The following is an 11,312-nucleotide window of genomic DNA, read 5'->3' on the forward strand; positions in this document are numbered from 1 at the left end:
GGGCATGGCAGAAATATGAACTAATTACAAGACTGCCTGGAAACTGGAAAGAATCCAAGGCTGTTAGAAGGTCTCATATTGAATCATGAGCCAGGCTATCAGAGTGGCATTTAGAAGTCACGAGGTTAAAAATAATTATGCCAGGCGCAGGCATCTGTGGTTTAAGGAGAACAATTAATGTTTAAAGTAGCCTTGGTGACATACAGTTTTGTTTCTCATTGTGGGACTACAGGGGGATCCCATGAACAAATATGGAATTAGTATTTCTCTAAAGAAAATGAGAGACATCACTTTTCCCACAAAGGTCCATCTAGTCAAAGCTATGGCTTTTCCAGCAGTCATGTACAGATGTGAGAGTTGGACCATAAAGAAGGTTGAGTGCCAAAGAATTGATGCTTTCAAACTGTGGTGTTGGAGAAGACCCTTGAGAGTCTCTTGGACAGCAAGGACATCAAACCAGTCAATCCTAAAGGAAATCAATTCTGAGTATTCATTTGAAGGACTGATGCTGAAGCTGAAACTCCAGTACTTTGGCCACCTCATGCAAAGAGCCAACTCACTGAAAAAGAACCTGATGCTGGGAAAGATTGAGGGAAGAAGTAGAAGGGGGTGACAGAGGACGAGATGGTTGGATGGCATCACCAACTCAATAGACATGAGTTTGAGCAAACTCCAGGAGATAGTGAAGGACAGGGAAGCCTGGCATGTTGTAGTCCTAAGGGTTGCAAAGAGTCAGACACAGCTGAGTGAATGAACAACAAAGAAAAGGTAGGGATTCATGAGTCCTTCAAAAACTGTTCTGGAATTATTAAATGTTAATAATAGAGGATGTGAGATTTGGACTGTGAAGAAAGCTGAGCGCGGAAGAATTGATGCTTTTGAACTGTGGTGTTGGAGAAGACTCTTGAGAGTCCCTTGGACGGCCAGTTGATCCAACCAGTCCATTCTAAAGGAGATAGGTCCTGAGTGTTCTTTGGAAGGAATGATGCTAAAGCTGAAACTCCAGTACTCTGGCCATCTCATGTGAAGAGCTGACTCATTGGAAAAGACTTTGATGCTGGGAGGGATTGGGGGCAGGAGGAGAAGGGGACGACAGAGGATGAGATGGCTGGATGGCATCACCGACTCAATGGACATGAGTTTGAGTGAACTCCAGGAGTTGGTGATGGACAAGGAGGCCTGGCATGCTGCGATTCATGGTGTCTCAAAGAGTTGGACATGACTGAGCGACTGAACTGAACTGAACAATAGAGGAAACCTTATTAATAATCTCTGCCAACTTTCTCATTTAAAAGAATAAGATGCTTTAAAGTTTATCAAAGCTTTGCTTAGTCATTATCATCAGAGATAATACTTTTGTGAGATAATATAATGGGTTTATCTAAGGCACATTTCCTTATGTTGGATTGAGATGAAAAATGAGAGTGTAGCTTGCCTCCGCGGAGAAGGCAATGGCATCCCACTCCAGTACTCCTGCCTGGAAAATCCCATGGACGGAGAAGCCTGGAAGGTTGTAGTCCATGGGGTCGCTGAGGGTCGGACATGACTGAGCGACTTCACTTTCACTTTTCACTTTCACGCATTGGAGAAGGAAATGGCAACCCACTCCAGTGTTCTTGCCTGGAGAATCCCAGGGACGGGGAGCCTGGTGGGCTGCAGTCCATGGGGTCACACAGAGTCGGACACCACTGAAGTGACTTAGCAGCAGCAGCAGCTTGCCTCTGAGTCACACGCTGGCAGAGCTGAGTTAGCAAGCTGTTCTGTTTCCAAACAGTTTCTTAACTTATGAATGCTCACCCCAGATAGGCCATAGTTGAATATTTATGCTTTAGGTTTTGTATATCTGCACATAGCCTTTGCCCAAGTAATACAGTCTTTACAAGATAAGGAGTAAGAAAACATATTCTAAACAGTTACCACAGCGTGAAGACTTCTACCTGGCATGTGATTCATCACCATGGCAGAGAGGTTGGCTGCAGGAAGGGAGAGGTGGACTGCAAGAAGTTTGTAACACTGAAATCTGAGCCTTCTACCAGAGCAGAAATGCATTCAGGAAATGTGACCTCATTGGGTTGAATTATATTTGTGAGTGAACTGGACATGGAACACCAGACTGGTTCAAATTGGAAAAGGAGTACAACAAGGCAATCTGTTGTCACCCTGTTTTTTAACTTTTATGCAGAGTACATCATGTGAAATGCAGGGCTGCATATGAAGCACAAGCTGAAATCAAGATTGCTGGGGAAAATATCAATAACCTCAGATGTGCAGATGATATCACCCTAATGGTAGAAAGTGAAGAGAAACCAAAGAGTTGATGCAAGTGAAAGATGAGAGTGAAAAGCTGGCTTAAAACTCAACTGAGTTTTAAAAAAACTTTCAAAAAACTAAGATCATGGCATCCAGTCCTATCACTTCATGGCAGATAGAAGGGGGAAAGAATGGAAATAGTGACCGACTTTTTTTTGCGGGGGGGGGGGGGGCTCCAAAATCACTGCAGACAGTGACTACAGTCATGAAATTAAAAGACACTTGCTCCTTGGAAGGAAAGCTATGACAAACCTACACAGCATATTAAAAAGCAGACATTACTTTGCCAATAAAGATCTGTCTAGTCAAAGGTATGGTTTTTCTATTAGTCATGTACAGATGCGAGGGTTGGACCATAAAGAAGGCTGAGCACTGAAGAATTGATGCCTTTGAACTGTTGTGCTGGAAAAGACTCTTGAGACAGCAAGAGTCTCCCTTGGACAGCAAGGAGATCAAACCAGTCAATCCTAAAGGAAATCAACCCTGATATTCATTGGGAGGACTGATGCTGAAGCTGAAACTCCAAACAATTTGTCCACCTGATGCAAAGAGCCAACTCACTGGGAAAGACCCTGATGCTGGGAAAGGTTGAAGGCAGGAGGAGAAGGGTGTGACAGAGGACGAGATGGTTGTATGGCATCACTGACTCAATGGACATGAGTGTGAGCAAATTCCAGGAAATAGTGAATGACAGGAAAGCCTGAAGTGTCGCAGTCCATGGGGTCGCAAAGAGTCAGACATGGCTTACTGACTGGACAACAGTAACAGAGGTCCGAAAGCCCATAAGCAAGTGAAAGTTTGCATCCTGTAAATGCTCTAATAACTTGTATATTAAACTGTTCTCATTTGTGCATCCATTTATCTATTCAATAGTATTTATTGTCAATCAGGGTACTAAGTGCAGGCAATAAAGTAGAGGATAAGACTGATATGCTGTCCAGCTTACAGAGCTTACAGGCATACTGGGGAGTTAGCCATCAAACAGATTAAATAGACATATAATCATGAAATGAAATTTTCATTAAGTTCTATTAAGTGAAATGCAGTATTTTAATTTATATTTGGTGGTTAAAGACTCTTTAGAGATAACATTAGGCTGAGATCTGAAGGGTGAATAAGTTACCAGCTGTAGCTGGGTAACAAGGTTGTTACCAAGAGGGGAGAGCGTGTTCAAAGACCTTCAACAAACCCAAAGAAGATCTGTGACTGGAGAGCTACAAACAGGAAGAAGTGTGGCAGTAGAAGACTAGGAGGGAAGCAAGTTCAGGCAGGAACCGTTAAGGCCTGACTAGCTTGAGAAATCCTAGCTACAGGTGCTGCTTTGAATGATGGTTCTTACCCACCAGAGTGTGTTTTGGGAGAGGTACACTTCAGCTGCCAGAGTGCTGTGTTTTCAGGGACATACTGTTTTACAACAACCATCCTGTTTTACAACAACCTGTGACTAAAACATTTTCAGGCAGGAGTTCATTTTTAAAAGTTTGCCTTGGTTAGGCAAGTTCAGTAAATTCCTCCAAGCATTCAACATATTCCAGTTTTGGGTGGTATAAAAAGGTAAGCTTTTGTGCTCGCTTCGGCAGCACATATACTAAAATTGGAATGATACAGAGAAGATTAGCATGGCCCCTGCGCAAGGATGACACACAAATTCATGAAGCATTCCATATTTTTTGAATCAGTTCTAATGAGATGGGTGAAACTGGAGCCAATTATACAGAGTGAAGTAAGCCAGAAAGAAAAACACCAATACAGGATACTAACATATATATATGGAATTGAGAAAGATGGCAATGATGACCCTGTATGCAAGACAGCAAAAGAGACACAGAGGTATAGAACGGACTTTTGGACTCTGAGGGAGAGGGAGAGGGTGGGATGATTTGGGAGAATGGCACTGAAACATGTATACTATCATATAAGAAACGAATCGCCAGTCTATGTTCGATACAGGATACAGGATGCTTGGGGCTGGTGCACAGGGATGATCCAGAGAGATGATATGGGGTGGGAGGTGGGAGGGGGGTTCAGGATTGGGAACTCATGTACACCCGTGACAGATTCATGTCAATGTATGGCAAAACCAATACAGTATTGTAAAGTAAAATAAAGTAAAAATAAAAAATTTTTTAAATAAAATAAAGTAAATAAAAAGGTAAGCTTTTATTTAGATCTATGCTGGGAGGGATTGGGGGCAGGAGAAGGGGACGACAGAGGATGAGATGGCTGGATGGCATCACCAACTCGATGGACGTGAGTTTGAGTGAACTCCTGGAGTTGGTGATGGACAGGGAGGCCTGGCGTACTGCGATTCATGGGGTCCCAATGAGTCAGACACGACTGAGCGACTGAACTGAACTGATACAGTTAACTGGGCTTTCCAGGTGGTGCTAGTGGTAAAGAATCCACCTGCCAGTGCAGGAGATATAAGAGACGTGGGTTCGATCCCTGGGTGAGGAAGGTCCCCTGGAGGAGTGCATGACAACCCACTCTATTATTCTTGTCTGGAGAATCCCATGGACAGAAGAACCTTGAGGGCTACATACAGTCTATAGGGTTGCAAAGAGTCAGACATGACTGAAGCAACTTAGCATGCATGCACACATATGGTTAACTCATATTTTTAAGCAATAGCATTGCCCAATGTTTGTGCAGATTTGGGATGTGACTATGATATCTCAGATGGCAAAAGAAATTTTACAGATATGATTAATTTGGAAAACAGCATTGGGCACAGGACTGGAAAAGGTCAGTTTTCATTCCAATCCCAAAGAAAGGCAATGCCAAAGAATGCTCAAACTACTGCACAGTTGCACTCATCTCACACGCTAGCAAAGTAATGATCAAAATTCTCCAAGCCAGGCTTCAACAGTATGTGAACCATGAACTTCCAGATGTTCAAGCTGGTTTTATGAAAGGCAGAGGAACCAGAGATCAAATTGCCAACATCCGTTGGATCATTGAAAAAGCAAGAGAGTACCAGAAAAACATCTATTTCTGCTTTATTGACTATGCCAAAGCCTTTGACTGTGTGGATCACAATAAACTGTGGAAAATTCTGAAAGAGATGGGAATACCAGACCACCTGACCTGCCTCTTGAGAAACCTATATGCAGGTCAGGAAGCAACTTTTAGAACTGGACACAGAACAACAGACTGGTTCCAAATAGGGAAAGAAGTACGTCAAGGCTGTATATTGTCACCCTGCTTATTTAACATATATGCAGAGTACATCATGAGAAACGCTGGGGTGGAGGAAGCACAAGCTGGAATCAAGATTGCCGGGAGAAATATCAATAACCTCAGGTATGCATATGACACCACTTTATGGCAGAAAGTGAAGAAGAACTAAAGAGCCTCTTGATGAGAGTGAAAGAGGAGAGTGAAAAAGTTGATTTAAGGTTCAACATTCAGAAAACTAAGATCATGGCATCTGGTCCCCTCACTTCATGGCAAACAGATGGGGAAACCGTGGCAACAGTGTCAGACTTTATTTGGGGGGGCTCTAAAGTCACTGCAGATGGTGATTGCAGCCATGAAATTAAAAGACGCTTACTCCTTGGAAGGAAAGTTATGACCAACCTAGACAGCATATTAAAAAGCAGAGACATCACTTTGCCAACAAAGGTCCATCTAGTCAATGCTCTGGTTTTTCCAGTGATCATGTATGGATGTGAGAACTGGACTGTAAAGAAAGCTGAGCGTCGAAGAATTGATGCTTTTGAACTGTGGTGTTGGAGAAGACTCTTGAGAGTTCCTTGGACTGCAAGGAGATCCAACCAGTCCATTCTAGAGATTAGTCCTGGGTGTTCATTGGAAGGACTGATGTTGAAGGTGAACCTCCAATACTTGGCCTCCTGATGCGAAGAGCTGACTCATTTGAAAGGACCCTGATGGCTGGCAAAGATTGAGGGCAGGAGGAGAAGGGGACGACACAGGATGAGATGGTTGGATGGCATCACCAACTCAATGGACATGGGTTTGGGTAGAGTCTGGCAGTTGGTGATGGACAGGGAGGCCTGGCTTGCTGCGATTCATGGAGTGGCAAAGAGTTGGATAAGACTGAGCAACTGAACTGAAGAAGGAGAAACATGTCCTCCAGCAGGATACATTGTTACATAGTCATTGATACAGAGTTTAAGGAAAAACATATCCGTGAGCAATTGTTTTGTTGTGCAATCATAAACTCTGGACTTACAGAAAAAAATGTTTGTCCTTCTCTCCTCCTTGAGAACTCCAGACCCCTCTCTCCCCCTTAGGAGCCCCAGATCCCTTTCCCCTCCTTGGGGACCCCAGACTTCTTATCAACCTGCCTAGGAATTGACTCTCTCATTGGTTAACCAAAATCTTTCAGGGACTGGGTCCCCAGGACAATAAGTGAGGTGATATATTTGATTAATCTTTCATTTCTGCTTTCCTGTTGATGAGCTTTGTTCTCTGTAGGCCTTCCCTGTGGCTGGGAAAGATTACTCCTGACAGCTCTCTAGGCTTTTAGGTTTTGGCTCTCACCACTCACCATCAACAAAGAAAGAGATTCTAACTCATTCTCTCTCTCTCTCTCTCTCTTTTTTTTTTTTTTTGATTGAAACATAGTTGATTTACAGTGTTGTTAATTACAACTGTCAGAGGAGAAAGATTGATTTACAGTGCTGTTAATTCCTTCTGTACAGCAAAGTGATTCAGTTATGCATCTATATATACATTAAAAAAATATTCTTTTCATTCTTGCTATCAATATTCAACACAGGCTTTAGACGGAATCTGCTTGAATGACTATGCCTTCCCCTGCACTAGTTGCTTACCCAACCAGTGATAGCCTAGGGCAGGGAAGTAGGATCCTTGACTGACAGCCTCAACAGAGACGTATGTACCTATAGATCCCGAAAGGAAAGGATGCAGGGCAAACAAAAAAGTAACATATCTACTCCAGTTAGTAACTCTATCCTGCTTTCCCTGTCCAAAGCCACTGACGGTGATGGAGCAGAAGAAACACGTTTGCATGGCCAACTTGGTCATCACTGGCCATGTTCTCTTTGCATATACACCATTCATTTCATATTTGATGACTGACCCCCAAACATAAGTTTTCTCCTTAATTCCAAGACAGATGTGAACTAATTCATCTTTTAGCAAATTAACAGGCATCCGGTGGGGGGGGGGGGGGGGGAGGGGGAGAGAGAAAAAGACTGCTTCCAATGAGGGAAAGAACCCTTGCAGATGGGACACAGCCTCATCCTGTGAGCTGTCTTGCTTAAGCTCTCAGCTCTGCTAGTTTTTTGAAGATACCCAGTTTTCCTTGGCCTGTTAATTGCTATTTTCCTTTTTAACTAGACACATCTTCCCCCTCATTTTCCCCTGCCAAAATCTCATTGTAGCATCTGGATATAGAATTCTCTGACTAGATTACCATTTTAGGAACATTCTGAAACAAGAATTCCTATTGCCCTATTCCCCTCTGTTCCTTATGTATAAATCAGATTGCCTCTGAAGTCTGCCCTTGATAATCCTTCTATCACTTCAAGTGATTTAACTTAAAGGTAATATTAAAACTGAACTAGATAATATGATACATGATCATTTATGACATATTATCAACCTCATTTTATTTGTTGTATTAAGCCTGGAATCTGTCTTTGGCTTTTGAGAAAGATGACTGAGAAACCATTTGTCCAATGCATTAAAAAATTTCCCCTAACATGATGGGGAGAGGGATAAATTAGGGGTCTGTGATTAACAGATACACATTTCTATATATAAAATTGATAAATAACAAGGACCTGCTGTATAGCACAGGGAACTATATTCAATATCTTATAATAACCTATAATGGAAAAGAATCTCAACAAGAATATATATGTGTATGTGTAACTGAATCACTTTGCTGTACCCCTGAAATCAACACAACACTGTAAATCAACTGTCCTTCAAAAAATTTTCTCAAGGAAATTGTTGATAATAAGAATGTATTCCAACTTTTTTTTCATGTTAAAGGCAGATTTGAAAGTTACTGGTACATTTACTAAGTATCTAGTAACTAACTTAGTTTGTCCCATGGAAGAATACAGTTTCTGAAGAAGAAAATTTGGTGGGCTGTGTTTCCCTCTAGGCTCTGTGCTATTAACCAGTCTTGTGACTTTGAGGAAGTAACTTAACTTCTCTGAGTCTGATCATTTCCATCCTGCCCATGTCATGATGCAGGGATGCTAGATCACTCATAGATTTCTGGTGATAATATAACATCATGTAGCTATTCTGCAAGCAGTTTCTTTAAAAACTAAACATGCAACTTCCATGTAACTCAGCAATTGTGCTCCTGGTATTTATTCCAGGGAAATAAACTTTTGTCCACCCCAAAACTTGCATGTGAATATTCATGCATAACATTTATTCGTAATAGCCAAAACTAGAAACAGCCTCGATGTCCTTCAGTGGGTGAATAGGATCCTTTATTGACAGCCACAGTGTGGCCATATGTGTATGAGTTAAGCAAACTCCAGTACAATGACAGTCAGCCCTCCATATCTGTGGATTCTACATCTACAAATTCAACCAACAGTAGATCGAAAATATCTGGGGGGAAAATTCCAGAAAGTTCCAAAAGCAAGTTTACCGCATACCTGCAACTATTTACAGAGCACTTACATTGTATTCATAACTACTTGCATAACATTTATACTGTAGTAAGCATCGTAAGTCATTAGAGATGATTACACTGTACAGAGGATGTGTGTAGGTTATATGCACACACTCCACCATTTTACATAAGGGACTTGAGCATGCTCAAATTCGGTGTCCGTGGGAGTCCTAGAACCAATCCCCAGGAGATACTGAGGGGCAGCAATAGACTCTTATCATGATCTCCCTCTCAGCAATAAAAAGGAATGAATTGTAAATATATGCAACGATCTGAGGGGTGCTGATTGTGAAGAAGACAGTCCCCTGAAGTTACAGACTGTTTGTTTCCATCTTCATAACATTCCAGAAATGACAAAAGGATGAAATCAAAAGAGAGTAGCTACTGTCACAAGTCGAGGAGGAGGTAGGAGTGAAAGGGGACCTGGATGGGGCTGTATAAAAGGGTAAGGGGAGGTGTCCTTGTGGTGATAAAATTGTTCTGTACCTTGACTGTATCACTGTTAATACCCTGGATGTTACATTGTATGATAGTTTTTTATAAGATGTTCAGTTCAGTTCAGTTCAGTTCAGTTGCTCAGTCGTGTCCGACTCTCTGCAACTCTGTGAACTGCAGCACGCCAGGCCTCCCTGTCCATCACCATCTCCTGGAGTTCACTCAGATTCACATCCATTGAGTTGGTGATGCCATCCAGCCATCTCATCCTCGGCCGTCCCCTTCTCCTCCTGCCCCCAATCCCTCCCAGCATCAGAGTCTTTTCCAATGAGTCAACTCTTCGCATCAGGTGGCCAAAGTACTGGAGTTTCAGCTTTAGCATCATTCCTTCCAAAGAACACCCAGGACTGATCTCCTTTAGGATGGACTGGTTGGATCTCCTTGCAGTCCAAGGGACTCTCAAGAGTCTTCTCCAACACCACAGTTCAAAAGCATCCATTCTTCGGCGCTCAGCTTTCTTCACAGTCCAACTCTCACATCCATACATGACCACTGGAAAAACCATAGCCTTGACCAGACGGACCTTTGTTGGCAAAGTAATGTCTCTTACTATCAGGAAAAATGGAGGTAATTACACACAGGATCTGTCTGTTTTGTTTCTTACAACTGGGTGTTAATTACAATATCTCAAAATTAATAGTTTAATTTTCTAAATCTCATTTTAATTGGAGAGAAAGTCTCTGAGTCAGAATTCATGATTTCAGTCCAGTGGATTAAAGTAAACCTAGGAAAATTCTGTAGTCTGTTAAGTGTATCATTCTATATTCCTTAAACTGAATTATTATGTGGATTCTCTCTACCAGTAAGCAGGGTTGATTCAAAGTCTTTTTCAGTTAGTGAGTCATTCTGTGAATTTTCTTGCCTAATATCTCATACAACAAGTATATCCCATACAACAACTAGTGTTAGTCACGCAGTTGTATCTGACTCTTTGCAATCCAACGGACTGTAGGATCGCCAGGCTCCTCTATCCATGGGGTTCTCCAGACCAGAACGCTGGAGTGGACTGCCATGCCCTTCTCCAGAGGATCTCCCCGACCCAGGGATTGAAGCCGGGTCTCCTGCATTGCAGACAAATTCTTTACTGTTTGAGCTACAGGGAAGACCAGTTGCAGCAAATACCAAAGTTCTTTGATGCAACAGGCCTGTCATCTTCCAAAACTACACAGTTCCTTTTCAGTACAGAAAGTCCAGCTGGAGATGGGCTGTGCAACTGTGCCCAGGTCTGGAAGGATTCAGAAGGTTCTGCCCTTGCCAGTAACTACTTGGATGAGAGCTGGGCAAGGAGTCTTAGGAAAGCCCTGAGGCCTTCCAACAATACTGAACCTTGATTAGCCTAAGAAATTCCTTAATTTTCTGTCATCATATCATTATAAAGTTATTTCATCATGAAAAATTTCTCCTTAAAAAGTATACAAGATTCTGTATTTTTTTAAATCAGTTCTTTATTCCTTGCAGAAATACGGAAACTTGTCAATACTTCCTTTGACATACTTGGAAAAGTTATAAATTTCTTCTTTTTCTAGAATTCGAAATACTAACTCCAACTATTACAGTTACTCCATATCATAAGTATATTTTAACTTGCCAAAATGAACCTGGTCGTTTTACAGCCCTATTGGATACTATTTAAAATTTAACCTTTCTGCCACTCCACTAAGGGTGGATTTCCGTGAACACATTTTTATCATATAATTGTATAAAATTTCGTTCAAAAATCTTAGAAGTTTGCAGAATTAAGAAATGTGTCAGTACAGTGCAAACACCACAGTCATCCACTGGAATCAGTGTTTGTAGGCTCCAGAATGAGAAGCACATGAGTGAATTGTCTCATTATGATGCAGTTCTTCTGTATTTTCTAGTTTGGAAAATAAGG

At 41.8% G+C, this 11,312-nt stretch overlaps 1 non-coding gene across 1 annotated transcript; it reads left to right on the top strand.

Annotated features, from left to right (window-relative positions):
* The first annotated feature begins 3,874 nt into the window (after nt 1-3,874).
* On the top strand, nt 3,875-3,981 carry LOC128047109 (U6 spliceosomal RNA). The gene has a single exon (XR_008199298.1). It is a non-coding gene; the product is annotated as a U6 spliceosomal RNA (small nuclear RNA).
* The last annotated feature ends 7,331 nt before the right edge of the window (nt 3,982-11,312 follow it).

The sequence above is a fragment of the Budorcas taxicolor genome, chromosome 4 (assembly GCF_023091745.1).
Source record: "Budorcas taxicolor isolate Tak-1 chromosome 4, Takin1.1, whole genome shotgun sequence".
NCBI classification, from domain to species: Eukaryota; Metazoa; Chordata; class Mammalia; order Artiodactyla; family Bovidae; genus Budorcas; species Budorcas taxicolor.